Source organism: Lissotriton vulgaris, chromosome 2_1, assembly GCF_964263255.1.
Source record: "Lissotriton vulgaris chromosome 2_1, aLisVul1.2, whole genome shotgun sequence".
NCBI classification, from domain to species: Eukaryota; Metazoa; Chordata; class Amphibia; order Caudata; family Salamandridae; genus Lissotriton; species Lissotriton vulgaris.
In genome coordinates this window covers 1,975,657,480-1,975,669,861 of record NC_141687.1, presented here as the reverse complement: position 1 = coordinate 1,975,669,861, position 12,382 = coordinate 1,975,657,480, and positions in this window count along the sequence as shown.

Genomic DNA, 12,382 nt, shown 5'->3' with positions numbered 1-12,382 from the left:
TATTAATCTGTATTGTTACTAGCACAAATCTTGATTGCAGAAAGGGGCCGATGTCGCTTTGCAAAGTTGCGCGCATACTAAAAAATGTGAAGTGCACGATTGGCTCAACCTTATATAAACTTATTTAGACTTGTATTCATTTTGTTTGTCTATTTACTTACTTATATATTATTGTGCCACCTCCTCCGATATGTCTGTAAAACGTATGTTTTGTCCGAAATTTTTGTCCTGAATTTTGACCTTCTGTCCTGAATTTTTGTCCTGAATTTTGACCCTTTGTCCTGAATTTTTACACTGATCGTCCTGAATTTGTACCATGCCAGTTGGTAACCCTACTCCCCCCTGTGACGCAGGGAGCCCAGCTGTGCCCGCCTGGCTTCAGCTGCAAGCTGAATACAAAAAACAAAATGATTATAACAAATATTATCATTTTATTTTTTGTATTCAGTTTGCAGGTAAAGCAGTGGGGCGATGCTCCTTCGTATCCGCGGGGCAGCCGCCACTGCCTCTGAATAATGTCTGCACGATTTAACCCCTTCGCTGCGGCGGCAATTCCGCAGCAGTGCTAGGGGGGGACCGAGCGGCGCTCGCATGCTCATGACGGAGCCGCTCCGTCACGAGCCGCGGTTGTGCTGTGCTCATGACGGAGCGGTTCCGTCATGGCCCCGCCCGCTCAATAGAACGCGCCGCGCAGATGCAAAATCAGCGCCGCGCAGGCGCGGCGGCAGGGCCATGCCATGACGGAACCGTTCCGTCATGAGCACAGCGCAACCGCGGCTCATGACGGAGCGGCTCCGTCATGAGCATACAAGGGGTTAAAAAACGCATAGATAAATAAGTAAATAAATAAATCCCCAGGAGGAAGCCCTGTTTCTTTGTTTCTGATGGGAATTGATCATGTTCAGAAGTGTCCCTACAGTGAAGTACTTGTGCTCAGATTCATATCGGGACATGATTACGTTATGGTGGGTTTGTTTCTTTGTTCGAAAAACAATATGGAGGAACCGCATGAACCGTGCTGTTTGTGTCCTGGGAGGAAGCAGTCATCCTCAGCGCTTCATTCCATCCTGCGTGTTGGGCATTGCAGCCCCCCTGCAGAGGGCACCGGAGGGGGCAACGGCCTATGGTTGCCTTAGGGAAAGATAAGGAGAAACCGGGGACAGACGAGTTCATTCACCTCCACCAAAACGACTAATCAGTCTAGTATCAACGGAGCGTGGCTAATTAGAACACATTATCAACAAAGGTGCCTGCTGAGTGCCTTGCCGCCGTTTGTGTTTTCAAGCTTGTCAGACACATTGCGGTTTCTATAGCAGCATTTTGTGGCTTGACATAAAAAGTGAAACTGGCAAAACTCACAGCTGCCACTACTCCCAGGAGTATTAATAGGAAGCGCTAATAATGCTGATATTGCTTCATCTGGTACCCAGCTTCAAAGGGGACTGGCTTCGGAAGATGGACACAGCTAATCTGGTGGGTGGCGTGCCAGGCAGTGTGGGGCGGGTTTCAAGACCTCAGAAGGGCTGCAGACACATACAGCCCTCTGATGTGTGTCTGTGTAAGGGAGTGTGTAGGGGTCTGGAGTGCAGAATGTTGCTTCCAGCTCAGACTGCACAACAGCGGGTTCCCTGGAGGGCCACTATGAGAAAGGACAACTCCCCTTGCACCTGCTTCAGGTGCACTGAAGACGCGGCTTGTTGTGTTAGGCCTTCTGTACTTTGCATTGCCCTCTGCCCGTCCTTCTATGCGATTGCACCAGGGATGTTTTGGGCATTTTCTAAATACTGTTCCGAATTAATGCTGCTGTCCTCTTCAGATTGGATTCAGAATGATGCTCAGTGCTTCCTGCTATTCTAATTGTGATATTACCACCTATAAGGAAACCCTGCGGTATAGAATCACTTCTGGTATTCATGGATCCTTTCTGTCCTGTCCAGGGAAGAGGCACAGGGTTAGAAGTATGTGAAGCATCTGAGCACCAGAGAAAACTGTAAACAGACCTGCAGAGTGGTTTGTCTGTATGTCCTCACTGACCTGGTGACTGGACAACCAGAGGCAAGGATGTACAGCCGCCCAGTAATCCTCTTGACGAGTGTCAGTCTTGATTAGATGCTACAATGGTACAAAGGTGTACCTATGCAACACCTGGCATCGCGCAGCGAGTAAATGTGGGATGTGTTGCTCAGAAGCCTCATGTGTTGTAGGTGTCTGACACTTGAAGTGGTCGCATGCGCAAGTGCACGCATGCTTGTATGCAAGTGAGTTCACACCCTGCTGATAGGGCAGTCTCCCATCCCAACATGACAGAAACCTAGCCGCTGCAGCTCATCGGATGCTCACCTGTGCCAGCCTCCTATGGGACGGGAGCCGTGCCGGTGGGAGTCATCTTGGAACACATCAGGCCCCACATCCATGAACATGCTACATTAGTGGCTCTTCCATAGCGACCACAGAAGCCATCCTAAAGTCACTCAGTCAGGAGCAGGATGACACACAGTGGGGTGCCTAAACAAAGAGTCATGAAGCCAACTCTCATCACCTAAGCAAACAAAAGAGAGTGGACTATCCAGTGAAGAAAGAAGAGGAGATACAATAATGACACCTCAAGTGCAATCCTTAGCTTACAACCCTTGAAATGCAAACAACACAACCAGCAAACTGCTTTCAGTATGCAGGTAACTAAGAAGGGTTGACCTATGATACGTCATAGCATTATATAGTTACATACTTGCTTATATAACAGCTATGGCCCACAACCATACAATGTGGTGGTCAGCAGCAAATTATAAATTATACTCTTAAATTCACACGAAACGTGTCTGCCAAGAGTGTTGAACATCACCAGCACTGTACAGCCAAAATACTAGACACTATTAGACAATTTGGAGGACTTTAATATAGTCCACCACTTCTGGTCCCTAATATCTATACAATGTGACTGCTTCTTAACATCTCACAAAGACACTCAGACACGGGATGATAATAAAAATAGCCATCTCAACAGACCCCTCCACTTCTCTCTCCCTCCAACCAGGCCAGCTCAGACACAACTATACACAACATCTCAGATTGGACAAACCAGTTCAGTAACCAGCTAAGGTGACTATTGCTGCATACTTAGGTATGGCAATGTTGATAGGTAATAGTTGTTCAGGAATGTTAACTATGCATTAGAATGATAGCTATGTAGTGGAATGTGACCAGTGTGTTCCATACTGGTTGTTTTTAGAATGTTGTTTTGAAGGTTGTTTGTGGAGCCTGGCTTTTGGTGCCACAGAGTTTGCTGGTGAATACACTTCTCGACAATCAACAACATCCTTAAGTGTCCAGGAAATGTTCTTTACGTATTTTTGGGGATGAGCAGGCAGGACATCGAAGTCGAGCAGTCTCATCCTGATGACAGCCCTTCTTCCAATACTCATTTCAACTTCTATAAGGAATTTCAACTTTAAAAGACTCTCGACATTTCCCACTTGCCGAGTGGCTAAATATTCAATTAAATACTTGCGAGATAACGCGTGGGAAATATTGAGAGTCTTTTAAAGTATGCAGTCTCGACAGGAACGTTATTTATATTTTTTATGACAACATATTAATCTTTGTGAGCAGCATTTCTACTCATTAAGAAGCTTTCTGTAAGGTTTTGCTTCGGACTGCAGAGGATGGGCCTACCTTATTTAAAGATAAAGGTACGTTTTTGGTACAGGAAGTTGAGTATTTGGTTTATCTCATCTCTGGCGAGGGAGTTAAACCAAAATTAAATTTGGTAAGTGTGAATCTTAAATACCGAACGACAGAGATAAAACTGTGCTCGATCTGGGGCCTAGCTGAATATTATTAGAAATGTGTACAAGATTTTGCCCACAAATCCGAAGCCTTAAAGATGTTATTAAAGAAAAGGAACAAGTTCATTTGGGGTGAAGCTCAACAGAAGGCTTTTCGGGAGTTAAAAGACAATATTGCCAGTGAGGGAGTTCTGATCCCTATTCAGATAGGTCTAAAATCTACACTGACTGCAGATGCTAGTGTTGTTGGTATTGGGCGGTACTATTTTAGGTTCATGGTGGTTCAGAGAACTATCGTGCATTGACAGGAGTGAGCGAAACTATTCTGTCATTGAGTGAGCGGCACTTCCTGTGGCATGGGCCACAAACTATTTCCATACATTTATTTGGAGAAGCAAGATGGTTTTAAAGACTGACCACCAATGTTCATGCTGTGTTTTTGTATTCTTGTGCGGTAACAACTTTTTTGTGTGCACACATTTTTTGACAGTGTGCACAATTGAGAGTTGTGACGAGCCGCTTTGTAGTAATCATAGGCAGTTGCTCTTTTGCCTGATGAAACTTGAAGCACTACAAACCCACACAAAAACCAAAGAAACACTATATACAACTGTCAAACAACAATATTACCACAATTTACTTACAATTATGGCAAAACGGCTGCAGAACCACTCTGGTGTTCAATAGCTGGAAGGATATCTTAGTTAGTTAAACACTTGCAGCTGACATAAAAGTACTGATTAACAGCAGTACTCAAGCCCAGCCTTGCTGATTTATTCTTTAATTTACAGCTCTATTTAATCACACATGTGTGGTATCTAGCACTATATCAAAAGTAGGTTATCACTGCAAAACTATGCTCAAATGAAACAGCATGGCGTATGTAAAAGGGTTAAGTTCTGGAAGAGAAGTCTTGAGTTATTACTGAGTAAATCTGATCCTACTGATCAAGTGAAAATGTGAACTTCACAGTGTTTGCACCAGGTCATTGTATTTATGTTGACTTTTCCATTTCAAAATCAGGAGAGATTCCCTGCACATTGGCAAATCAAGAAACTAGAGGACTTTACAGCAACACCTAGCAATATATTGTACAAATACGTCTCAAACACTCATAATATTGGTCTGTGAAACAGGCTAAGCAAAGGTTGTACTCCGTCAGTAAAAATGAATACATTAAGCATGTGCGAATTTTGCGAATCTGGCGTTCGCGAATTTGCGTATTTGCGAACTCGCAATCCGCAAAATCTGCGAATTCTCACGAATTTGCCGGGTTTTTTTTTGTGTTCGCAAGGGTTTCTGCCAGTTCGCGAGGGTTTTGTACCAGTTCGCAATTGCGAACTTACTTGTCGGCTCGCAACGGTCGCGACTATGTTGTTTCTACGTCTGGTTCATCATCACAGGTTCCCAGCACCCTCTGTTTCACCACTGCCACCCTCTGTTTCACCCATGCCACCCTCTCGTACATCAATGCCACCCTCTGGTTCATCATCACTGTAGATTATGGGGCGGAAAAGCAAGCACACCTGCCCTGCTTCAACTGACATGAATTAATTTGGGGTTGATTAATTAATGTCTCACTGTTTTAAAATTCCAGTCTGGCACCTGCTTCCTTATCTGTAATTTGCTTTCTGTTGCAGTGCAATTTTTTTTCTAGGACCTTTGTGGCCTACTTGTAGCTATTCTATGAGCCTGCTGTGAGGGTCAGAGCAGGGTCATAGAGTTGTTGCAACTAGCAACTGAACTCTGGAGGGGCCCCAGTCAGGAAGCACTACAGGAAATGGTAACTAATGATGAGTTTGAACTTTTGCACCTGCTGAGTGCTTTCAGTTTTGCAAAACTCGTTTTCTGCAGAACAGCAACTGTAATGCCCCAAACAAACATAGGCAACTGAACTCTGGAGGAGTCCCTCAGGAAGTACTACAGGGAATGGTTACTAATGATGAGTGAACTTTTGCACCTGCTGAGTGCTTTCCGTTTTGCAAAACTCGTTTTTCCTGCAGAACAGCAACTGTAATGCCCCAAACAAACTTACTTGTGAAAGTTGATTTCTAATCCAAAAGTGATCCAAAGAAAGTCAAAAGGCCTCAAATCCAAAAAGTGCAGGCAAATGTCAACCTGAGGAGTTATTCTGATAAAAGTCATCATTTTCAGAAGGTCTATGCTGCTTGCTAGTGGATTTCTTGTGCAGAATTGCAAATTTTGTAATTTCGCGAGTGCAAGATTGTTGCTGCCCGCCGCACCTACATGTTCGCAATTGCGAACTCTCGCGATGCGTTACCAAACTCCCGCGGGTTCCCGCAGCAAGATCCAAAATGGCGCAGCACTCGCAAAATATCGAGAAAAACAACTCGGCAAACGCTGAATGACGGTAAGTGAACGCCGCACGCCGCAATATTGTATCACCAAGAAAAAAAATCCGCTGCATGCGAATTTGCGGATTTTCAGTAAATTCGCGAGAGTTCGCGGATTGCGAATTTACCGAAAATCCGCAAAATCCGCGAGCGGAACGGATTTTCCGCCCATGCTTAGAATACATGATATGTAGGTGCTAATATGTGCTTGATACATATTGATGTATGCATGAAGTACCTTTTAGGTCTGGCCTAGAGCCAGCTTTCGTTGTCTCACATGCCTCATGTAAAAAAATCAGAAATAAAAATACAGAGCTATCAAATCTTGGCAATTCTTCTGTACAAGTATGAACCAAAAGCTTTTAATTGTGATATCCCTCGTTGCTTGATGCCTTCTTCCCCTTTTATTCAATATCTACAAGCACCCTTTGGCCCAACTGTTTAATAGAGTGGGTGCAAAATGTTAAATGTATGCAGAAGACACACAATTTATCTTTGAGGTTCACGGGAACAACAATTGAAAACTTATTTTCTAGCTCAGAGTCTGCTTCCTGGGGGCAGAGAAAAAGGGGGAGTAAAAAAACATGCATGTTCCATGTTAATTCCCATATGACTTTTAGACCCAGGTACAGCCCGAACTGCTGAACGGAATGACACCAAATTTAGCAGGGAGGCAGATGTTGGTCCAGGAAAGTTATTTTTTGTGATTTGGTGTAAATACGCTCAGTAGTTACTCACTTATTTAAAGATATTTTCAATTGTATATATAGGGATGCAGAGGCTACGCGACCCCTCCTGATTGCGTGCTGAGATCTGATTGGCTGCCAACACTTCAAACCAGGAAGTGGTTGAGCCGCATACCACAAAAAAGGTTCAACTATTAAAAAAAGGGGGCAGGGTATAAATACTCTGACCTCCCAGGCTACTGCTGAATTTTTTTGTTAAATGAAGCACTTCGTTAGTAATTGGCCATTGGGTGGGCTAAGTCCCGGGGGTATTTTCATAATAAAGGAGGGAGGCACACAGGTCCCCCTTCTGGAACTTATTAATGCCCTGGGTGTGAGAAGCTGGCCTGATATATGATGCTCACTAGTTCTAGTGATCACCTTGTATCAGTCCAAACAACCCTTATGGTGATTGGTTGTAAGTCAACCTTATAGACCAGCTATCCTAATGGTAGCATGGACAAAAGCAGTCTTTAGGCTAAACTCTTTTGGCATGTGAAGCCAGCTGTTTTACCACATATAACCCCTTGAATACCAAGTGAAAGGACACCACACAGGTTGTTATGAAAATAAACAAGTATTTATCAACTAAAATACACCTCTGAACTCTTTATGAGGTCAGAGGGCTAAGCAAATGACAAACTCTTAGGACAAAATACGTTTAAGTTGCACGATTTACAATGGTGCCCTAGGGGCACGACAAACCATATACTAAGTAAGTGGAATGTGAAAGTCAATCAAAGGAATGGAGCTGTCCAGAGGCTGTAGGATCGCTGGGCCCACGCTATACTAACTGGAGGTAGGTAATAGGAGGCCCACGGAGCGCGTGTGCAGAGTGTGAACTCACACGCGAGATGCGTATAAACGTCGATGGACAGTACAGTTTAAGAAAAAGGTGAGTACGGACGTCCCTGACTAGGTAGGACTAAAACAAGTGTGGAACTGGACACTAGGAGAGTCAAGCTACCCTTGAGCACCGAAATGCTCGTGTTACCTCACCCACGGACTGCGGGTGCATAGGTGCCAAGTCGTGTCGGGTTCCGGCATTGAAGTCTATGGAGCCTGGAAGAAAAGATACTGCAGGCGGTCAGGAGGAAGATGTCCGGTGTGATCCAAGGGTGGATCAGTGAAGAGAAGAACCTGAAAGCAGAGGGGAAAATGTTCAAAGTCACTAGCCAGTGACTGGAGTTGAACCAGGAGTGGAACCAGATGTCGTCGTCGCGATCAGGTGAAGGTGGACGCTTGTCTCTGCAGCCACGTGGACCAGGTGGTGTCTTCGATGACCAGGATGGAGGCACAAGCTGTCCCACGCAGGCTCTCGCTGTCGGTGGTGTTGTCTCCGGATTCGGGTTCAACAGGCCTTGGCAAAGGCAACCCACACAGTGAGTGGAAACGGCGTCTGGAGTGGACCAGGAGGGTCCTGGGTGCTCCTCTTTTGGAAGGGAGCAAGGGCCAGTCTGGAGCAACCAGACTAGCAGTGAAGATTTTGCAGTTCGTCGTCTAGGAGGCCACTAGCCAGCCGGCAAGTGACCAGACAACGCGTCGAGCAGCAAACAGGCAGTAGGGCCCCACGCAGATCTCGTGGATGCTGGAGGGCTGATCTTCGGTGCAGGAGCTGCTCGGGGTCGGGGCTTCCCAGTCCCCAAAGCACTTGGACGAGGATGCCTCTGAAGTCGTGCTGGAGCGAAGTGCTGCTTCTTTCAAGATGGCCGGTCCCACGTGTCTCGTCGCACCCACGGGTCTCAGCTGTGCTGCAGATGTGGGTAGAGGTCGGAGAGGTTTGGGAGTCTGGGTCTCGTCGGGCTCTGAAGTCTGGATCCTTGCAGGAAGACGACAAAGTGAAGCCGTTGTACGCTGATGGTGCCTGCTTGTGCAGGGTGGACACTCCTTGCCCACAAGGGAGATTTTCTTCAGTCTTCTGTGGAGCAGAACGTCGAAGTCCAGAGTTTCTGCTTGTAGAGTTGATCAGGATAATCTAATTTGGAATGGGACCAGCTCCTACCTTTATCCAGCTAAAGGGGGCTGCACTACGACTAGGTCCCTCCCGTGGGTGGGACCAGGAAGGGGGGTGGTTACACCCCCTTTCCTTTGTCCGGTCTTGCGACAGCTCTGGGGCTGGAGTGCCCCAGGAACTGGTTCAGACCGGTGTATGCACAGGGACACCTTGTGTGCCCCAGGCATGTCTCATTCCTTTCAGCCCTGTCCTACCTAATACACAAAATCCTGTCTGGGGTGGTGCTAGCACCTCCCAAGGCAGGAAACCCTTTGTCCGAGCCTCCCTCGCTGGAAGGACTCCCAGCAGCAGGAGGTCAGACTTGTGTCTGTGGTGGCAGCATCCATTTTGTGATGCTGAGGCTCGAGTTAACTTTAACCGGGCTTCACAGTTACATACATGTCGTGTCCCTCTAGAAGGGTGGAATGCTACCCCCGTTGCCAGAATTGGTGAGGGGGTAGTATTCCAATTCGTATGACACCTTACTCGACATGTTTTGATAATGCTATGCCAAAGTTAGCATTTGACCGCGAGGTTCATAATGCACTTAAGAGTATATGGTATAGCGTTATCATGGAACAGCTATTAGGACTTGGTTCTGCAAGCTGCAAACGGGCTCAGCTCATGCCAGAGCACCATCTCACATAATTCCAAGCACTCTGCCTTCAGGATTGATAAGGCCTGCCATAGGAGTGACTGATAGGAACATATGTGTCCATTTTAGGTTTAGATATAGGGAACTATATCTAAAGCAAAGGGTGATTATTCCACCTTGCCCCAGCTGTCACGCAGCCAGTTGTGTCTGTTTAGATGACCAGCCAGGGGTGGCATAATACATGCTTCAGCCCCTGGTAGGCCCTGGTATACCTATGCCCTGGATACCTAAGGTATGCTGTACAGGGACTGATAAGGTGGCCCAGTACCAATTGGTAAATGCACCTAAGGTACATGGTTGTCAGTTTAGAGAGAGAACAGCTAGGCTGTGGGTCTGATTAGCAGGCCCACAGCCAGGGAAAGTCGTAAACCAGTGAAGCAAAAAGCAAAAATCGGGGGTGACCATAGGACTGCAGACCCTACTCTCCTACACTTGGGGCCATCACCTCTCTGGGACTTATTTATTTTAAAATGGGGGGCTTCTTGTAGCCCCCTGGGTCCCAGGAACCACTTTCCTGGGTCCACTTGCCAAAAACAAATAGGGAGGGGCCTCTTGGACCTCCCCATGCCCCAATGACCACCACCTCAATGTGGCTAATATATTATTAAATGTGAGGGCATCTTGGGCCCGCGGACCCGCCACATCCCTGTGGCAACATTCCAAAGTTAAATAGGGGAGGGGCTCCTGGACCCTCGCTCCTGGACGACCACCACCTCCCTGGGGCTTTCAGATTTGCAGTGGGGGCCTCAGAGACCACCCCCTCCCTGGGGACAATTTCAACATGAAAGGAGGGGGCCCCCTAACCCCCCTCTCTGAGCCATTAATGGTCCTGGGGACCGCAACCCCTCAGGACCAGCTCCTGCTCTGTCCCAGGATGCCCAACCCTGGTACATAGCTGTTAGCTTGGCTTTACTGCTCCAGCCATGCCAGAGCAAACGTTCTGTTAAAAAATGCTTCTGCTTGCTGGAAACGGAGCAGAATTGCTTTTAAGAGCAATGCCGGTTTCTCGCAGGAGGCAGGAAGTAGGCCTGGATCGTGGGGCATTCCGGCTCCCCATAGTCCCAGTGGAGATGGGGTACCAAGGACAAAAATCAGCCTATGGAGGGTGGCCGCACCCCCCACCATTTGAGAAAGGTCAGGGATGGGGTCCCCAGGGCTGAAATCAGACCAGGTAGGGGGGACCGTGCGGCCCTCCTCCCCTATTACAGGTAGGCTGGGCCCGGGGGCACTGGCCTGGGGCTGAAATCAGTCCAGGGAGGGGGCCACATGCTCACTCTCCCCCATTTCAAAAAGGCCTGGCCCCAGGGGGATGGTGTCCCTGGGGCCGAAAATGACCCAAGGAAGGGGGGCAATTCAGACCCACTTCCCTAATAAAACATATATATTTTTTAAAAGCCAGCCATCAAGTCACTGGAGGCCCCACCTCTTTCCCCAGCACTCAGCAAACATGCCTCTTGGCACACTACTAGTTGGGGGGTGATGTCCCCTTGGCTCCTGAGTGTCCTTGGGGGCCAACTACCACTGCTGTTACCTCCAGGAACTCGCACACAGCAGAAGTGCTCACACACCCACTTACACCTTTATACAAACTCTCATACACCCACTTACATACCGATACACACAGTCGCACAGCCACTCAGATAATATATGTTAGAAGTAGTATCACTCATTAGTAGTGCACCTAGTATACTAATCAAACTTTTGTAGAAGGTTAGTTCATATCTTTAACACTCATAAACTCTTACAAAATATTTATATGACTCCAACTAGGAAAAACCAAAGGAAATGATGGACGGAGCGTTGACAATACAAGCACTCACCCCCAGTCGACTGATCTGGGTTTGATCCATCACCGTTCTTTAGCCCAATCTGCCACTCCAGTTCAGACATGGCCATATGCAAATCAGTCTGACCCTGTGCCTCATGGGAACAGTCCCGCCCGAACTGCCAAGCCATGCCTTCCCTGGACCGGAAACAAGCTACGAGGACCGGTTTCTGGCATTACAGCCGTATTCAGCCCGGCTTGCTTGAATCCAGTGGCAAAGTGAGCAAGGGACTCATGTCTGAGCATACCCTGCCAACTTAAGGCGAACAAAGAAAAACCAAAGGAAATGATGGACGGAGCATTGACAATACAAGCACTCACCCCCAGTCGACTGATCTGGGTTTAATCCATCACCGTTCTTTAGCCCAATCTGCCACCCCAGTTCAGACATGGCCATATGCAAATCAGTCTGACCCTGTACCTCATGGGAACAGTCCAGCCCGATATGCCAAGCCATGCCTTCCCTGGACCGGAAATAAGCTACTGAGGACCGGTTTCTGGCATTACAGCCTTCTTCAGCCCGGCTTGCTTGAATCCAGTGGCAAAGTGAGCAAGGGACTACCCTGCCAACTTATGGCAAACAAAGAAAAACCAAAGGAAATGATGGACGGAGCGTTGACAATACAAGCACTCACCCTCAGTCGACTGATCTGGGTTTAATCCATCACCGTTCTTTAGCCCAATCTGCCACCCCAGGTCAGACATGGCCATATGCAAATCATTCTGACCCTGTGCCTCATGGGAACAGTCCAGCCCGAACTGCCAAGCCATGCCTTCCCTGGACCGGAAACAAGCTACCGAGGACCGGTTTCTGGCATTACAGCCGTCTTCAGCCCAGCTTGCTTGAATCCAGTGGCAATGTGAGCAAAGGACTCACGTCAGAGCATACCCTGCCAACTTATGGCGAACAAAGAAAAACCAAAGGAAATGATGGACGGAGCGTTGACAATACAAGCACTCACCCCAAGTCGACTGATCTGGGTTTAATCCATCACCGTTCTTTAGCCCAATCTGGCAGTTCGGGTTGGACTGTTCCCATGAGGCA